This window comes from Mus musculus, chromosome Y, assembly GCF_000001635.26.
Source record: "Mus musculus strain C57BL/6J chromosome Y, GRCm38.p6 C57BL/6J".
NCBI lineage: Eukaryota > Metazoa > Chordata > Mammalia > Rodentia > Muridae > Mus > Mus musculus.
Window position 1 is genome coordinate 89727893 of NC_000087.7, and position 20889 is coordinate 89748781.

At 38.7% G+C, this 20889-nt stretch overlaps 1 protein-coding gene across 3 annotated transcripts in view; it reads right to left on the reverse strand.

The window, feature by feature from the left end:
• Positions 1-17658, reverse strand: part of Gm21996 (predicted gene 21996) — a 45230-nt gene extending 27572 nt beyond the window's left edge. The window contains exons 1-3 of one of the 3 annotated variants that reach the window (XM_011251108.1): positions 17419-17450; positions 16102-16236; positions 4045-4079 (exon numbers count right to left, since the gene is read on the reverse strand). The gene's annotated coding sequence lies outside the window, so the exon portion shown is untranslated. Of the gene's footprint in view, positions 1-4044; positions 4080-4757; positions 4781-6517; positions 6586-16101; positions 16237-17418; positions 17451-17596 lie in introns of those variants that run through there. The other 2 variants (XR_882340.1, XM_011251107.1) reach the window with 2 other exon arrangements.
• Positions 17659-20889: the final 3231 nt, after the last annotated feature.

The window sequence follows — 20889 nt, forward strand, 5'->3', positions numbered from 1 at the left end:
AAGGATAAACCGGCTGAAAAGGAAGTTATGGAAGCAACACGCTTCACAATAGTCTCATATTTTAATACCTTGGTGTGACACGAAAAAAGCAAGTCAAAGTTCTGTAGGACAAGAACTTCAAGTCTCTGAAGAAAGAAATTGAAATTCTCAGAAGTTGGAAATATCTCCCATGGCCATAGATTGGTGTCCCAAATAATTTAGTAAAAATGGCTTTCTTGCCAAAAGTAAGCTCTGATTCCATGCCCTCTCCATCAATATTCAAACTCAATTCTTTATAAAGATAGAAAGAGCAATATGCAAAATCATTTGGAATAACGAAAATCCAGGATATTGAAAAACTATTCACAACAATAAAAGAACTTCAGAGGGAATCATCCCTGACCTCAAGCTGTATTATAGAGAAATAGTGATAAAAATGTATAGTGACCATAAAGAAACAATGACTTCAGGAAGTTCACACGCAAACAGATAGGTCTAAAGTATATCATCCTGTATGAGGTAACACAATCCCAAAGGAAAAAATATGGTATGCACTCATAATAAGTGGATATTATCCTAAAAGTTCCGAATACCCAAAATGTAATTCACAGACCACATAAATCTTAAGAAGGAAGAAAAAAGTGTGCATGTTTCCGTCCTTCTCAGAATGGGGAACAAAATACTACTGGGAGGAAATATGGAGATAAAGTGCAGGGCAGAGACTGAAGGAACGACCATTCAGAATCTGCCCCACCTGTGGATCCATCCCGTATATAAACACCAGACCCTGTCACTATTGTGGATACCAACAAATAATTGCTGAAAGGAGCCTAATATGGCTGTGTCCTCAGGGGCTCTGCCAGAGGTTGGCAAAAACAGAGGCTCATGCTCACAGCCAACAATCAGACTGATAATGGGGTCCACAGTGGAGGAGTTAGAGGAAGGACTGAAGGAGCTGAAGGGGTTTGTAACCTTACAGGAAGAACAATAATATGAACCAAGCAGACCGCCCCCCCCCCCCCACAGAGCACTCAGGGACTAAGCCAGCAAACAAAGAGGGGGAACCATGGCTCCAGCTAAATACATAGCAGAGGATGTCCTTGTCAAACATCAGTGAGAGGAGAGATCCTTGGTCATGTGAAGGTTGGTGCCCTAGTGTAGGCAAATACTAGAGCAGGGACATGGGAGTTGGTGGGTGGGGGAACATGCTCATAGAAGCAGAGGGAGGGTGGAATGGTAAAGGGAATTTCTGGGGTGAAACCAGGAAATGACTAATATTTGAAATGTAAATACACACACACACACACACACACACACACACACACACACACACACACACACACACATACACACACACCGAATATGATGGCTTTAACTGTGACTTCAAGTGGGTTTATATGCAATCACAGGATGATCTAAATTTTGGTCCCATTGTTGCTAGGGTTTTGATAAATTAGAGTAAATGTGTTTGCATCTCAATCTCCAAATGAAATCATGGTTGCTTTTATCATAACCAAGCTCCTCAATTTTTTTCATCATAATACAAATCTAAAGCAGATCTAAAATATAAAGTTTTTCTGGCTGGACAAATATTTTACTGCTACAGCAAGAAGCTCTGGTTTCAATCTTCAACAAGGAAAAAAGGAAGAAAAAACAAACGAACAAACAAACAAACAAATTTTAAATATAAAAAATAAAGAACACATATTTCCTCAGGCCCAGGTACATTTGTAAGGCTGGGGACTTCAGTTTCAAGGCCAGTCAAAGCTGCAGGTGAGGTTTCAGACAATCCTGAGATATTCAGTTAGAGCTTACTTTCCTAAACCAAAACAACAAATAAATAACAACAACCTGACCTGAATTATATCTGAAGTCCAAGCACTTCTGAGGCTGAGAGCAGCCTCTGTATTTTGAGGCAATTGGAGCCTATACATAGAAATTTCGGGAATCTGCCATTTTAACAACAGGTAGAGGTAAATGAAGACTGGTTTTCAGTTCGTTTTTAATGAATTCCTGGCAGGCAGCAGCAGCTAAAAGAATGTTTTAATCTGTTGGCTCCACTAACTGACTTCCAATTTAATCACTCCTCACATCCCCAAGCCCCAAGAAGACTTCCAGGGTCTCCAATTCCCTGGCCTTCCTGCTTTCTGTTAGGAGATAATTCTGTTCAAACTCCTGCCCTTAGCGAAGTTCTCTGTTTTTCTCAGCAGAGACCTAAGTGGGAAAAGTTGATTGTGAGCCTGGAAGCAGTACCTTCCTGAGTCCAGTGAGGGTCACCTCCTCTCCTTACTCCTAAAGTAACACCTCCACCCCTCCACCTTCTTCCCCACACAGGCCCCCAGCTCAAACAGGATTAATCATCTTTCAACAGACAATTGACTACCTCTACTGAGACTTCTCCCTACCACGCTTCCTCAAGAACCTTGCTTCCACAAGAACTCGGCTTGATGACTACCACAAAGCATACTGGGTAACAGGGTTTGGATAGCGGGAAAACAATCTCAGCCAAGGTCCTTGCTGATTGGCAGTGTTTGCACATGTGTACTAAGGGTGAGAAAGGCTCAATCAGTCGTCTGTCATTGAAGAGCAAAAAGGAGGTAGTATTTTAGCTGCCACTACTACCCAGAGGCTTTCCATTTTCCAAGTTTACAATACTAACTTGAAAGCTAAAATAAAACGGACCCCAAACAAGACTCTCCTACTTTGTTTCAGATGAAGGTGCTGTTGTTTGTAATTTTCAATTGTTTTATTTATTTAAGTAATTTGTTTTTGCATGTTTGTATTTATAAACATGCATGTGTGGTGCACATAGAAACTAGAAGAGAATTCCAAAACCCATGGATATAGAATTAAAAATGGTTTTGAGCCATTGTGTGGGTCCTAGGAACTAAAACTTGGTTCTGTCCAAGAACAACAAGTGCTCTTAATTTCTAAGCCATCTTTCCATCCCTGTCCTTTGTGTCTTTTAAGGTGTGCTGATCATTTTTCTTGAAAAATGTTTATTTGTACTATACAGTGGAGATTACAAAATTATAACACTTTCTTAATATTGACAATTTCCTCAAAGAGAAAAAACAAAAAGACAAAAACCATCATTTTAATGGATTGTGTAAATCACATAAAGAGTATTGTAAAAACCTGATGCATATACATTTCAGTATAAGTATGAATAAGAAGGCGGCAAATAGACATTTGCAGCATTCTCAATCACATTCCAACTTCCTTTTTTTTTTTTTTTTTTTTTTCAAGGCAGGGTTGTAGTCCTGGACCTCACCCTGGTTACCAACTGCTGGGAATAAGGCATGAACCACCTCTGACTGCCCAAACTTAAATCTTGAGACAGGTTCTCTCTGATTGTGCAGCTCACCAATGCCACTAGCCTGGCTAGCCAGCAAGCTGTCTTCAACTACTTTTCACTGGGTTGCAGCCTGCATTTTTAAAGCTGATTTAAGACCCCCTCCTTAATTTATATACTTTCAAGGAAAGCACATTACCAAAACAGCCATCTCTCTAGCCCCTCTGAGAGGTTTGTTCTCTTGTGGTAGCCACTGTATTTTTTTTTTCTTCTCTAATCATGCCTAAGTTTAGGCTCCTAAAATGCTTATTGCTGGTTTTGCTTGTTTCCTTACAAGAGCAAACTCGGTTTCTTGCTCATTTTACAATTTGCAGTTAATTTGGCAAACTGGACAACCTAATATTTCATTTGCAAGACTTATAACTGTGTTTTGTTTGTTTGGTAGGATTTTTTTTAATTTGGTGCATTTGTTGGTTTGTTTGGGGTTTTGTTGTTATTGTTTTGTTTTGTTTCTTTGTTTGTTTTTGTTTGTTTATTTTTGCCACTGAAGATGAAACTCATCACATTTAAATGGTGATTTACCACTGAGCTACATCTTCAGCTAATCTTGCATTCTGAATGTTTGCTGAGAAGTTATCTCATATGTGTTTTAAAGGAAACTACAATTACTGTGAACCCTAAAATTGTCCCCTTTTGCTATACAGTCTAGAAATCTGATGCCCTCTTCTGACCTCTTTAAAAAACAGGCAAATACCTCCAAAAACACATACCTTCAGATTTATCCAACATACTGTCTACTTCATCTCTGTGAAGAAAGGAAAATAAAAAATTAATGCAAGAAATATAGTGGACTGGTAGGACATTTTTCTTACCCACACAAAACTTTAAAAAGAACCTTCTTTTAATTATTTATAATAAATATATAATGTTTGGTTAGGGACAAATGTAATATATATATATACATATATATTATATATATATATATTTATATATACATATATATATTTATATATATATTTATATATATAAATGTAATATATATATATATATATTTATAATACATGGTGGAGTATCAAAGTGATCTTGTATCCTTTACTTTTACCAATTCATACATTAACACCCACAGTAGTTTATTCATTACTTTCCCACTCTTGCTGAGACCCTTCTTCTTTCCAGTTGGTCCCCCTCTTATTTTCATGATTTTTCTCCTTTTCTTTGTGTGTATATCTTGGAAGATCTCAGGCAGGTGATCATATTGTACTAGTTGCTATGTGTTTGTTATCACAAGGTCTGAAGGACCTCAAGCTGGGCTTGAACTCAACATATAGCAGTGTCAGATTTGTATTGCTATCTTACTGAATCTACTTCTCCAGTGAAGGGAATACAAACACTACTTATGAAGTAATCTATTGAGCTGGCAAAAATATTGATAATGTTACCCCATATCTTCATCTGCTTCTGCTTGAGGCGATATATTCTCATTTTTATCAAATGCTGGGCTCTTTACTGTATTAACAATAGAAAACAGTAACATTTGAAAGGATTCTATATAAGTAATAGTTAATAAAGTACTATCGATTTGAATTTCTCTGGAAAAACTCTCCATGTGAATTTTTGGAAAAGATTTTAGAAAGGAAATATTTACACCAAGAAAATCCAGGACACAAGGAGATGACAAAACTTAAGGATAATAGGTATCAATGACAAGTAAGTTTTTCAAATTTAGGGACAGTGAATATATTCAACAAAATTATAGAAGAAAACTTCCCTAACCTATAGAAAGAGTTGCCTATGAATATACAAGTAGCGTACAAAACTCCAAATAGTTTGGACCACAAGAGAAATTTCTTCTATCATATAGAAATCAAAACTCAAATTGCATAAAAAAAAGAAAGAAAGAAAGAAAGAAAGAAAGAAAGAAAGAAAGAAAGAAAGAAAGAAAGAAAGAAAGAAAGAAAGAAAAGAAAAAGAAGAATATTAAAAGCTCTAAGGGAAAATGGTCAAGTGACTTATAAAGGAAATCCTATCAAAACTAAACCTAACTTATCCCCAGAGATTATGAAAGCCATAATATCCAGGGCAGATGTCATACAGACCCTAAGGGAAAAGAAATGCCAGACAAGGCTACTAGACGCATCAAAAAATTTTACAATAGATTGAGAAAACAAGGTATTCTGTGAAAAAAACGATATCTACACAATATGCTCGAACAAATCAAGCCCATCAAGGGGGTAATAATGGGAAAACTCCAATATAAGGAGGGAAATTACACTCTACAAAAACCAAGAAATTGATCTTGAAGCAAACCTAAAAGAAGAAAGCTACATGAATCACATTTCAACTCTAACAAGAAAAATAACAGGAACAACTACTTTTCCTTAATATCTCATAATATCAGCGGACACAATTCACCAATAAAAAGACACAGAATAACAGACAGGATGTGTAAGCAAGACCAAGCATACTAGAAACAAATCTCAGGGACAAATACAGATATTACCTTAGAGTAAAAAGGCTGGAAAACAATTATCCAAGCAAATGTTCCAAAGAAACAAGTTGGAGTAGCCATTCTAATATCAAATAAATTCGACTTTCAACCCAAAGTTATCAAAAAAAAAAAAAAAAAAAAGAGGAGGGACACTTCATATTCATCAATGTTAAAATTTACCAAGATGAATTCCCAATTCTGAACATTTATACGCCAAATGCAATGTCATCCACACTCATAAAAGAAACTTTAGTAAAGCTCAAAAACACACATTGCACCCCAAACAATATTAGCTCAACACCCCTCCCTCATCAATGGAAAGTCCCTGGGAACAAAAATTAAAAAGAGACACAGTTAAAATAACAGCAGTCATGAAACAAATACATGAGTTGATATCTATAAAAAATTTATTCGAATAGAAAAGGATATCCCTTTTTCTCAGCCCCTCATGATGCATTCTCCAAAATTGACCATATAATCAGTCACAAAACTTGTCTCAACAGATATAAAAATATCGAAATAATCCTATGCATCCTATGAGATCACTAAGGACTAAGGCTGATCTGAAATAGAAATATAAGTAATTAAAAACACACATAAACATAGAAGGTGAACAAAAATATAGTCAGTGATAACTCAGACAAGGAAGAAATAGAGATAAATTTAAGACTTTTTAGATTTTAATGAAAATGAAGCTACAACATACCAAAAGTTATGGGACACAATGGAAGCAGTTCTAAAAGGGAAACTCATACCTCTGAATGCCTCTGAATCGAAATTGGAAAGAGGATACTGGAGTAGGTTGACAGCACACCTAAAAACTCTTGAACAAAAGGGAGCAAATTCACTCAAGATGTCTTTAAGGCAGGACAAATATCAATCTCATGGTTGAAATCAACCAAGTGCAAACAAAGGAATTACATAAAAAAATCAAACAAGCTAGGAGCTGGTTCTTTGAGAAAATCAACAAGAATTATAAACCATTAGACAGACTAAGTACAGGGCACAGGGACAGTATTTAAATTAACAAAACCAGAATTGAAAAGGGAGACATAACAACAGAAACTTAGGAAAGTCAAAGAATAATCAGATCCTACTAAACAAGTCTATACTCAACAAAAATGGAAAATGAGGAAAACAAATGGACACGTATCTAGACAGATATCAGGTACCAAATTTAAATCAGGATCAGAGAAATTCTGTATTACATCCATAACTCCTAAAGAAATAGAAGTAGTCATTAATAATCTCCCAACCAAAAAAAGCCCAGGATCTGATGAACCATCAGAGTTCAATAAGATCTTCATGTGATAGACCCTGACTTAGATTGTTTCTCACTTGAAGGTAAAGCCCCTGGACATTCCCCAAGCTTGTTTTCCCTGATCTCTAAAAATGCAGCCAGAAAGAAGTTCTTTGTTGTCTATAGTGAGCAAACAGACTTTTCATTTCTTATCCTTACAGCCAGAGATATGGTAATTGTAATTTTACCAAGGACATCCAGCAGAAAATAACACTCCTCTCAACTCTTCCCATACCTTCCCAAATCTCCTCCCAACCCTCCTAAACCCTCCCAACTCTTCCCAACTTCTCCCATCTCTCCTCCCAACTCATCTCAGTTCCTCAGCTAGCTGTTAAAAGCCCCCCACTGTCACCATTCAGGGTCAAAATCCCTTACCCTGCACAGTGTTAAAAATGTCCTCAGTTAGCTGATAATAAATCCTCTTGCAGTTTGCATCAAGTGTGGTTTTCTCTGGAGTTATTGGTGTCCTGGACAGTTCATCCAGGGACTTGAGTGGAGGCCAAACTTTGGGGTTCTTACATATGGGGGCTCGTTTGCCTGGATTTGTGGCCTATCCCATTTCTCAGAGATGCCACTTGCCGGTAGGATCCTGTCTTTGTCTATGTTTTTGTCTGCCGGCAGTGTTTGAATTCAGAATTCATGGTTTACAATCTTTCTATTCTGTATGGAGGGGAGGGTTACTGACAGGCATGTCAGGAGTAATCGCACACTATACTGGGAGACATCCCTGGAGGTCTGAGGGAGCTCCAGGGATGCCTGGACATCTCCCATCAGGGTGCCAAGTAAGTGTGTGCTCACTTGGCCATCTTTTAATGTTCCTGGGTACCAAGTGAGAGTGTGTTTACTGTTTCTGTTACTGGGTGCCAAGTGAGAGTTTGCTAACTCGGCCATGTGTTTCCGTTACTGTATATATTGTTTGTCTCCCTGTATGTGACTATGCAGTTTGGATAGACTATTAGCACTCCCCTTGGATTGACTCATGAGCATCAAACTGAAATTATGACTAGGACTCACAATCTCTTTGTAGATGTCAAAAAGAGATTTTGGAGAACTTTCTGCTCTACAAAATTGCCACCTGTTGATGTTAGTTGACCACCAGAGAGCACCTGGTTGAAACCTTGAGTACAGAAGAACAAGCTGGGCTCCCTAGTCCTAGCTTTCTGCCACTAAGTGGAAAAAAAAAACCAAAACAAAACGAAGATGTAAATGGCGGGGGGAAGGGAGGAATGCAACCCTTGGCTCCTCTTGAGATATTTCCAGAGATGTAATAACCTCCAGAATGGCGTGATACTCCACCCTCATATCCCCAACCGGTCCCTTCCCAGATATCTCAAAAGGGTACTGCTGGAAACATGGGGGCGTGACCAGCTTCTGGAAACCAAGACAAATGAGCTCAGAGCCTATTGAGACCAGACTCAACAATCGTGCTGGCTTTAAGTACTTATGGCCCTACTCCAGCAGACCATGGAAATGCAGCTCCTTCAGTATTGGCCTTTTTCCTCCTCTGATCTCTACAATTGGAAGGCAAAACATGCCCGCTTCTCTGAAAACACCTCTAGCCTTACTAATCTAATGGAATCTCTCATGTTCTCTTATCAGTCCACTTGGGATGACTGTCAATAGCTATTGCAGTTTAATTTTACCACAGAGGAGAAGGAAATGATTCTGCTTGAGACAAGAAATATGTGCTGGGAGCCAATGGATGGCTGACACAACTTCCAAATGAAATAGATGCAGGCTTCCCTCTGAATGGTCCTGACTGTGACCCTAACAGGCCTGAAGGTAGCAAGCAGTTGACACATTTACACAGGGGTAGGGTAGCAGGAAAGGGAGGAGCTAACAGGCACCCAAGCAATTTGGTCAAGGTAAGAGGGATCCTAAAGGGGAAAAGGAGCCCCCAGCAGTGATTTTAGAATGCCTCTTAGAATCATACAAGCATTACGCTCCCTTTGACACTATGTCAGAGAGCCAGCAGGCAGCAGTGGCCATGGCTTTCATTTGGGCATTCTGCTTCTGACATTAGGCGAAGGTTACAGCATTTAGAGAGTCTGCAAACATTATCTTTTCAAGATCTGTTTAAGGAGGCAGAGAAAGTGTACCATAAGAGAGAGACTAAAAAAGAAAAAGGAGAAAGAGAAGAGAGAGTAGCTGAGTCAAGAGAAAGTAGACCAGATGGAAGGCAGGATAGAAATTTAATTAGGATTTTGGATACATTAGCAGTTGATAAGGTAGTTTATAGAAAAGATGGAGGGAATAGGCAGACAGGGTAACTGGGCAACACAGGGCCAAAAAGACCTCAGATCTCCATAGGACCTTCACACCACCTGTAGATAAGGACCAATGTGGGTACTGTAAAGAAAAGGGACACTGGGCAAGAGACTGCCCCAAGAAAGAGACAGATACCAGACCACCTAAGTCCTTATCCCAGAGGATGATGACTAGTGGATATGGGGAACAGACACCCTACGTGAGACTAGGGTAACCCTAACGGTGGAAGAGACCCCCATGGCTTCCCTTCATGATATCAGAGCAGAGTTTTCAGTCCTGACAGAGCCACTGGAGAAATTGAGGAACCAGCAATCCTTAGTATTCGGGGCTACTGGTCAGAAACCATACTCTTGGACCACTGATAAGAAAGTTAATCTATGAATAAGCCAAGTAACTCATTCCTCCCTCATCATTCCTCAAGCCCCACCCCATTATTGTGGAGAGACATACTAGCATATTTAAAATCCCAAATAAGCTGCTCTTTGCAAGGAACTTCAATCCCTTGGCAAGCCTCTGTCTCTATAAATTTAACATCAAAATTGGAAGAAGTATATAGATTACATGAGCCTCAAGCCCCATCAAGAAAAGTACTAGAATGGACCTAGTTAGAGAGATATCCAACAGCCTGGGCAAAGACTGGGGGTATAATTGAGGCAAAAATGGTGCCCCCCATCATTGTGAGATTGAGAACTGGTGTGATTCCTTTCGGGGTACAACAATACACCATGAGCAAAGAGGCCGGAGAGGGCATCAGACCTCACCTTCAAAGGCTCTTAGAACTAGGCGTGTTTGGTCCTTTGTCAGTCTTCCTGGAATACTCTGTTGCTACCAGTTAAAAAGCAAGGCTTTGCCACCTGGCACTCACTAATAATCCCTTCTTACTAAAGAGACTGGGACTTTCTCATGGACCCCATATATGGGGAGGCCTTTAAAAATATTAAAAAATTGTGCTTAGTGCCTCAGCCCTAGTCCTGACAGATGTGACATGGCCATTCACTCTCTATTTAGATAAAAGAGCAGAAATAGTGAGATAGGTCCTGACCTAAGCTCTGGGGACATAGACAAGACTTGTAGTCTACTTGTAAAAAAAAAAAAAAAAAAAAAGACCAAGTGGCCAGTGGATGGCATTCTTGCTTAAAAGCTACCACTGCTGTGCCAGTACTTCTCAAAGATGCTGACAAACTGACTCTAGGTCAAGGAACTATAGTAGTAAACCCCCTCTGCCCCCATGCCTTAGAAAGCATTGTTAGACAGCTGTCAGATTGCTGGATGACTAATGCTCACAGGACCCATTATCAGAGTCTCTTACTGACTGAGAGAGTGTAGAGAGAGTGTAGTTTTCACCCCTGCTATCCCTAATCCTTCCACCTTGCTGCCTGAAGCTGACAACTCCCTACCAGTGAAGGAGTATAGACATCCTGGCAGAAGAAATCAAAACTAAGAAAGAAGTCACTGACCAGCCATGGCCAGGCTGCCCCAATTGGTACACAGATAGTATCAGCTTTTTGATTGAAAGTAAAAGAAAAGTGGTGCCAGCAGTGGTCAACGGAAAAGAAACCATCCGTGCCAGCAGCTTTTCTGAAGGAATGACTGTCCAGAGAGAAGAGCTAATCACACTCATCCAAGCCTTGCAGCTGGCAATAGAATAGAACATCAATATCTAAACAGACAGCAGGTATGCCTTTGCCACCACTCACATGCATCTTTATCTTTATCTTTATCTTTATCTTTATCTTTATCTTTATCTTTATCTTTATCTTTATCTTTATCTTTTTATCTTTAGAAAAAGGGTGCTACTCACATCTACTGGGGAAGATATTAAAAATAAAAAAGAAACCAAGAGACTGTTAGAAGCCATACACTTTGAAAAAAAACTTGTCATCATACATTGCAATAGTCACCACAAAGTCCATGAGGCCCTAGTGAAGGGAAATCTGATGCCTGACCTGGCTGCCCTAAGAGAAAAAAATAAAGAATGTCAAGACCATTATAATCTCAAAGATGCAGGCTTTGATTATACTCCAGAAGATCAGGAATTAACAGGCAAAATACCTGATATATGTGTGCATACTACCCAGGGAGTCGCTAAGACCCAAGATGGTTGCTCTGTCCTGCCCACAAGAGAAAGGTAATCTACAGCATCAATCTACACCACCTCATGCCCTTGGAAAATCAGAAGGTCAAAAAAATGTTAAGAGCTCAAATTGCTATATTATAAGATTGCCAGATGTTGCCCATGAGATTGTTAATGAATGCCAAGCATGTGCCCTCACCATTGCTGGGCACCACAAGAACACCCCCCAGAAAGTGGATAAGAGTTGACTGACCAAGAGCATACAGAAAAGTAGATTTTACTGAAGTTAAACCAGCCAAGTACAGTAATAAACATCTATTTGTTTTTTGTAAACACCTTTTCAGGCTTGGTAGAAGCCTTCCCCAATAAGAACAAGAACACCTTTGCCATGGCAAAGAAGATATTAGAGGAAAATTTCCTAAGATTTGGCATCCCTAAGGTACTTTCGTCAGCCAATGGCCCCTCCTTCATTGCCCAGGTAAGACAAGGGTTAGCCAGACAATGGGGGATCCATTGGAAGATACATTGTTCTTATATATGCCAGACTTCAGGACAGGTAGAGTGGATGAATAGAGCATTAAAAGAAACCTTGACTAAATTGGTTTTAGAGACCTGCAGAAAAGATTATGCAGCTCTTTTTCCCTTCACCTTGTTCTGAGTATGGAACACCACAGGGAAATTTAAACTTACACCATTCGAACTCCTCAACTGGGGACCCCCCCTTTAACAGAAGCAGGTGGAATGTTTGACCCTCATGTTTCTTTTTCAGAACTCCCACTAGCTCACTTGAAGGACCTACAACTGGTCAGAAAAGATGCCGTGGAAATGTTGAAACACAATAAAAAACTAAAACAAAAACACAAAAACAAAAAACATATGACCAGAAACCATCTTGGTGCCACATAAATTTCAAACAGGAGTACCTGTCCTGGTCTGGTCCCACCATTCTGGCAAACTTGAACTCAGATCAAAAGGAATCTCCCTGATGCTTCTCACAAGCCCTGCTGCCACACCTCCAGCATGTGCCCGGTTCTGGCATCCAGCCTGCCATGGCCCTCTGGCCTGGCACTGCTCACACACAGTGGGCACTGCACAGGAACCTCCCTCCCTCCCTCCTCCCACTGGCAAGAGGCTCTTTTGTCTCATTCAAGGGGCTTCTGAGGTTCTCAATCTTACATATCCTAAAGCTGTGACCTCATGTTGGCTTTGTTTGGCAGCTGGGCCAGAGGTTTAATTTTCTAACTTATAAGATCAGAACTATGTACTAGAAGGAGTGGGAAATGTTGAGACCCCAACTCAGAGTGTTTCTCCCTGGAAGGTAAAGCACCTGAACATTCTCCAAGATTTTTTTCCCTGATTTATAAAAATACAGCCAGAAAGAGACTCCATGTTCTCTACAGCCACCAAAAAGCCTTTTGGTTTCTGAGCCATACAGCTAGAGATTCAAAAATTGGAGTTTTGCCAAGGACATCCGGGCAGAGAAGAACACTCCTCCCAACTCTTCCAAACTCCTCCAAACTCTCCTCCCAAATCATCCCAATTCCTCAGCTAGTTAATAAAAACCCTCTTCTGTCACATCTCAGAGTCATACGCCCCTGCCCTGCACAGTGGAAGGAGTTTGTCCTTAGCTAGCTGATAATAAAACCTCTTGCAGTTTGCATCAGGTGTGGATTTCTCTCAAGTCATTGGGGTGCTGGCCACCTCATCCCGGGACTTTACTTCACTTGAGAGGAGGTCCATCTTCGGGGTCTTACACATGGAGACCTAATACCAAAACTCTTCACACTATTATGCAAAATCAAAAGAGAAGGAACACTATTGAATTTGTTCTATGAAGCCAGATTACAATTATATTCAAATCATACAAAAACTCAATGAAGAAAGGAAACTTCAGACCATTTTCCCTTATGAATATCGAAGCAAAAATACTCAATAAAATCACTGCAAACCAAATAAAAGAATACATCAAAACGATCATCCATCATGGTCAAGTAGGCTTCATCCCTGTAATGCAGGGATGGTTTAATATATGGAAATCTGTCAACTTAATCCACTATAGAAACAAACTCAAAGACGAAAACAACATGATCACCTCATTAGATGCTGAGAAAGCATTTGACAAACTACAACACCCATTCATAATAAAAGTCCAGGATAAATCAGGAATTCAAGGCCCATACCTAAATATAAAAAAAAAATAGCAAACCAGTAGGAAACATTAAACTAAATGAAACAATCCCATTAAAGTCAGGGACGAGACAAGACTGCCCTCTTTCTTCATACCTATTCAATATAGTAGTTGAAGTCCTAACCAGAGCAATTAGACAACAAAAGGAAAACAAATGAATACAAATTGGAAAGGAAGAAGTCAAAATATCACTATTTCCAGAATATATGATAGCATGTATCAGTGACCCAAAAATGCACCAGAGAAATCATAAACCTTATATATGACTTCAGTGCAGTAGGTGAATATAAAATTAACTCAAATATATCAGTGGCCTTTCTCTACTCAAAGGAAAAAGAGGATGAGAAAGAAATTAGGGAAAAATCACCCTTCACAATACTCACATATAATATAAAATAGCTTGGTGTGACTCTAACTTAGAAAGTGAAAAATATATATGATAAAAACTTCATGTCTCTGAAGAAAGAAATGAAACAAGATCTCAGAACATGGAAAGAACTCCCATGCTCATGGATTGGAAGGATTAATATCGTAAGAATGGCTGTTCTGCCAAAAGTAGTTTATAGATTCAATACAATCCCCATCAAAATTCCAACTCAATTCTTTTCTGAGTTAGAAAGGGCAATTTACAAATTCTCCTGGAATTTGAAAAAAACAAACAAACAAAAAAAGAAAATCAACAACAACAACAACAACAAAAAAAAACCTAGTATAGGAACAACTATTCCCAACAATAAAAGAACCTCTTGTGGAATCACCATGCCTGACCTCAAGCTGCACTACAAAACAATTGTGATAAAAACTACATGGTACAGGTATAGTGGTAGACAGGTAGATAAATGAAATAGAACTGAAGTCAGAGAAATAAACCCACACACATATAGTCACTTGATCTTTGACAAAGGAGCTAAAACCATCTAGTGGAAAGGAGACAGCATTTTCAACAAATGGTGTTGGTTCAATTGGCAGTTAGCATGTAGTAGAATGTAAATTGATCTATTCTCATCCCCTGTGCAATGCTCAAGTCTAAGTCGATCAAGGGACTGCACATAAAACCAGAGACACTGAAACTTATAGAGGAGAAAGTGGGGAATAGCCTGGAATACATGGGCAAAGGGGGAATATTCTTTAAAAAAATACCACCAATGTCTTGTGCTATAAGATTAAAAATGGACAAATGGGACCTCATAAAATTGATAAGGTTATACCTTGAAGTTCAAACTTGTAATAAGGAAACATGCTTCACTTTGTCCATAGCAGCCTTATGTATAATAACAAGAAGCTGAAATGAACACAGATGACTCTCTTTAGAGGAATGTATATAGAAAATATGGTACATGTACTTAATGAATTACTACTCAGCTATTAAAAACAATGAATTCATGAAATTTTTAAAGAAATGGGTGGATCTGGATGATATCTTCCTAAGAGAGTTAACCCAATCACAAAAAACACACATGATATTCCCACATTGATGAGTGGATATTATCCCTGAAGCTCAGAATAACCAAGGTAAAATGTGAAAAACCCATGAAACTGAAGAAGGAAGACCAAAGTGTGGATATGCCGTTCCTTCTTAGAATGGGGAACAAAATAATCATGGAAGGAGTTATAGAGACAAAGATTGGAGCTGAGAATAAAAGAATACAGAGACTGCCTCACTTGGGGATCCATCCCATAAAAAACCACCAAATCCAGACACTACTGAAGATGCCAAAAAGGGCTTGGGTGCAGGAGAATGATATAGTTATCTCCTGAGAGGATCTGCTAATGCCTGACAAATAAAAAAGTGGATGTTCACAGACATCCTTTGGACTTAGCACAGGGTCCCCAATTATGGATCTGGAGAAAGTACCTAAGGAGCTTAAGGAGTTTGCAGGCCCCTAGAAGAAAAACCAACATGAACTAACAAGTACCCCACAATTCCATGGGATTAAACCACCAATCAATGAAAACAAATAATGGGACATATGACTCCAGCTTCATATGTAGCAGAGGATGGACTAGTCAGGCATCAATGGGAGGAGAGACACTTGTTCCTGTAAAGATCCTATGCCCCAGTATGGGGAAATACCTGGGTTAGGAATTGGTAGATGGTGTGTTGGGGAGATGGGGGAGAGGGGAGAGGACAGGAGATTTTTTGGAGTGGAAACTAGAAACGGGGATAATATTTGAAATGTAAATAAGGAAAATATATAATAGAAAAAAATGGAAATAATTTATTTGCAGGTTTTATGAAATAAATTCATGTTTGGCAAACATATTATACGAACAATGTTCACATCTTTTCTTGAGGCAAAATCAAGAAAGTTCTTCTCTCTCAACATATGCTGATATAGTTCCAAGAGTAGGTTTATGTGCTGCAAAACCTTGTATATAGGAATAGAGAGATATAGGTAAAATTAGAAATGAAGTATATGTAAGCTCTTAACAAAGACTTCTTCCATTTCAGGTGACTAGGTAAAGTCTAATGAACTGCAGGACACAATTAATACTGGAAATGCTATACCTTCCGATAGAGCCTCCTCTGAAACTTTTATGTCATCATCCTCATCATCAAAGTCCAAAAGTAATAAGTAACCTTCCTTTGGTATCACCTTCAATTTCTTAAGAGCCATTTTTCTCATAAGAACTCAGTAGTCTTCTTAGTTAAAAAAAAAAAACAATAAAAAAAAAGAAAAAAAAAGAACTTAGTTACCTGATTAAAAATTATCATTTAAATAATTAAAAATAACAAAAAATCAAAAAATTATTTTAGCTCAATGAAAGATCATTTCTTTTTTACTTAACATGTATATTTTTAATCAATTGCCTTTGAGAGAGTTCTGTGTACATATTCAATATGGTGATGCATATATATATATATACACTTACCCATACCATTTCCTCCGTGTATCCCATTTATCATGTCCCTCTCCCTCACAACTTGTTTTAAAAACTTCTTTAACTCACTTCTTTAAAAACCTCCTTTAGAACCTAAGTTATCAATCTGCCATTTCTCAGTTTAAAAAGAGACAAAAACTGGCCAACCTTCAAAATATGAGTCCTCCCCTCCTCCCAAAAAAATGATGAGCAACATCCTTTAACCGTTGAGGCATCTGAATTTTGGTCCTATCTCCCACAGAATATTTTTAAACAAAACATCAGCAATTCTCTTTAACAGTTTATCTCAGTCTAAGGTAAACTCACAGTTCTATCCAGAAAGATAAAGAACATGGTAACTGTATATTCATATCAAAAAGATCCACCACTAAGTCTACAAAAAAACATGAACTACCACCACCACCCACACAGAAAGACCTTATATTGGAGAAATTAGTGATTTGGAGAAGCCGAGGATTTCAAACATCTGAAGATTCTAAGTTCAAGGCCAGGCCAAGCCGGGCCAGCTGAAACTACAAAGATAGATCCCATCCTACAGAACCTAAACTGAGAGAAAAAGCTGAAATTGGTGGTGCAAGTCTTTAATCCCAATACATGGGAGACTGAGACAGAAAGATCTGTGGTCAGAATCCATCCCCAATGACTTATGAATCTCTTACAATATCTCCTCTTCTTCTTTTCATTCATCTTCCTATGCCATTCTACTGTCTGCAATGTTCATACAGTCTATACCAAAGGAACACACCATAGAGAAGACAATGAGGAGGGAGGAATCCTCAGTGTGTTTCTAAGGGATCCTGAACATCACACAGGACAATCGCCAAGGCATCTCACCAATGGCTCCCTGTTCCCTGACCCACAGTCCTGCAGCTGGTTCTCTGATCCTATCCCCAGGCCCCAAGCTTTTCTCTTCCAAGGGTTCCCAATTCTCTATGGCCCTGACCTGTTCGATCCTCTTCCATGAATACGGTCCTCCACCTTCCATTCACCCTCAGATTCCACAGAAAATGGCGATCAGAAGGCTTTTCCTCACATAGTGGCCTCCTGGGCCTGAGATTCCCCACCCTGTCACACCTCGATTAACTGTACAACAACCCTGATCAGGGCAGACTATCACTTACAGCTCATCTAAGAGGAGAACACCTTCCCAACCGCACCCTTCTGTGCTTAGCTCCTCAATGGCAAAAAAAAAAAAAAAAAAAAAAAAAAAAAAAAACGTTGTCAGAGGCCAGACCCGGACAGAAGCCTCAGAGGATCCTTTGTGATGCCAGCTGGAGCAAACAGGTCTCACCAAAGGACTGTGCTGATTGGCTGAATACACCCTGCGCATGCGTTCACGGAATACCAAGTCCTTTGAAGGGAGATTTTAGAAGGTGGGAATAATCTACTGGCTTTAAGACAAATGATTTCCAGTTTGTTGGTTGACAAGTGCTTACAGACTTGAAAATCCAGAACAAATATGTAACATATGAAATAAGCAAATGGCTCTACTTAATTTCAGCTGTAGAGGCTCTTGTAAGCATTTTTGGTTTTTTATTTATTTATGTGCATAAACATTTAATAATGTGGACTTCTGCCTGTACACATGCACAGCAGAAGAGTCTATGCTGCCCCTAAGAGTTTAGAAGGGAGCATTCAGATTTCCTACAACCTCTGGTACTCTCCTCTCTCTACTTTCCTAGTCCTCAGCTTGATAGAAGAGTGTGCTAGGCAGTGCAGGCCCTCTCACTCTCACCTATGTGCTTGGCCGCTCAGGCCCTCTCTCTCACTTAGGCGTTAGGCTGGGCAGGTCCTCTCTCTCTCTCTCTCTCTCTCTCTCTCTCTCTCTCTCTCTCTCTCTCTCTCTCTCTCTCTCTCTCCCTCCCTCCCTCCGTTTCTCCCTCCCTCCCTCCCTCTCTCTCTCTTTCTCTCTCTCTCTCTCTCTCTCTCTCTTAGGTGCTAGGCTTCACATGTCCTCTCTCTCTCTCTCTCTCTCTTATGTGCTAGGCTTCCCAGGACCTCTCTCTCACTTAGATGTTAGTCCTTGCAGGCCCTCTTTCTCACTTATGTGCTAGGCTGGGCAGGGCCTCTCTCTCACTTATATGCTAGGCTGCCCAGGTCCCCTCTCTCACTTATGTGCTAGGCTGAGCAGCCCCTCTCTCTCACTTATGCCTCTGTTACCTACAGAGGCCGCAAGAGAGCACTGTTTCTCTGAAACTGTGATTGTGCATATGTTATGAGCCACAATTTGGGTGCTTTGTGCCGGGTCCTCTGCATAGAATAGGTGCTTTTCTTTTCTTCTTCTTCTTCTTCTTCTTCTTCTTCTTCTTCTTCTTCTTCTTCTTCTTCTTCTTCTTCTTCTTCTTCTTATTATTATTATTATTATTATTATTATTATTATTATTATTATTATTATTATTATTATTATTATTATTATTATCATTATCATTATCATTATTATTATTATTATTATTATTATTATTATTATTATTGTTATTATTAAATTTCAAGACAGAGTTTCTCAGTGTAGCACTGTCTGTCCTGTAACTTACACCAGGCTGACTTTGAACTCAAAAATCCTTGTCTTCTGCCTCCCAAGTGCTGTGATTGAAGGCATGAACCACCAATGCCCAACCAACAGTTGCCCTTAACAGCTAGTTTTTCCATTTTTTCAACTAGTCTAGTGTGTATTTCATGTATCCAAGAGCATTCCGCCCATTTACTTCCAGTGTTTTCCTACTTGTGCATTAGATTTCCAAGGCTGGTTTGGTGGAAAGAAATGAAAGGAAGTAGCTAGACACTTTAATAATAATAATAATAATAATAATAATAATAATAATAATTAATAATAATAATTATAGAACCATTTTAATGTGTTTAAGTCTATCATTTTTTAAATGTATGAGTCCTCTTTTTATGGGTTCACCTTCATGAAAGAAGGGGACATCAGATCACTTTATATATGGTAGTAAGCCACCATGTTGTTGCTGGGAATTGAACTCAGGAACTGTAAAATAATAGCCCGTTCTCATAACTGCTGAGCAATCCCACCAGTTCTAGAAATATGTTTTGATTTAATTTTTATTTCATTATGATAAGAAAATGTACATAATTTCAATTTATCTGAATTTGTTAACATCTAAAAACATATTTTGAGTAAACAGACTTACATTACATTCTTCTTTTTATTTTGTACCCCAACTCCTCCAGCTGATGCCCACTCAAAACCTATCAAACCTTCCATTTTTTATCATGTTCCTTAATATTTATAAAATATTGTAACAATAAAAATGAATATTAAAAATGTTGTTTGATAGAAAACAACAATCAATTGAATAGTCTTATTTATATATTTGTCTACAGCAATACTGAAAATACTTTTTTTCTCATAAATTTTAAATAACTCCAAATATATTAACTGTATGATATATTAAAATAATATATCACTATTAGTTTTTTGGTGAACATAAATAGTCTTTAGGTTTGTTTGTTGTTTGTTTGTTTGTTTGTTTTGTTTTGTTTTTAGTAGATCTTAAAATTCTTGACTTACAGATTATGCTAACAAGACCCTGAAGTTGTCTTGTGTGAGGATAGTCCAGTGACTGGCAAATACAGAAGTGGATGCTCACAATCATCTATTGGATGGAACACAGGACTCCCAATGGAGGAGCTAGAGAAAGTTCCCTAAGAACTGAGATGGTTTGAAACCCTAAATAAGAACAACAATATTAACTAACCCATACCTCCAGAGCTCATGTCTCTAGTTGAATGTGTAGCAGGGGATGGCCTGGTAGGCCATCTGTGGGGGGAGAGGCCTATGGTTTTGTGAAGGTTATATGCCTCAGCTCAGGGTACTGCTAGGGCCTGGAGGTGGGAATAGGTATGTTGGGGATCAAGGAGAGGTAAGGGGGGAGGCGGGAGGGGACTTTTGGAATGTAAACAAAGAAAGTATATAATAATTGTAAAATTAAAAAAAATCTTGGCTTACTGTGATACAAAAAAAAAAAAAGAAAAAAAGAACAGTTTATGGACACTGGATTTCATTGTAATAAGGCTGTACTTGAATGTCCCTCACATCACCAAAGTATTTTACCTCCATAGTACTAAGGGTAGAGTTGACATATCTGCTGTGGCAAGGAATGAACTATAGGCATGATTTTTGGATACTAATTTCCTGCTATGTTCAAAGCTATTTGATTTGCATGATTGTTGTCATTCTCAGGCCACAGGTAACAAGGTACATTCACTTAAGGAATGGGTGTTTATTAAGATGGTCTATCCATGAAGTCATTGATCAACTGTTTCAATGAAGAATTGTTCTGCTTGGAGAGTGTCACAGAAGTTAGTTGATGATAGTTTCATTGGATGTGATTTTTTTTCAAAAGCATTCATCTCAGAATAATAGTAACTTATAAAGTCCTCTTCAGAATTTATA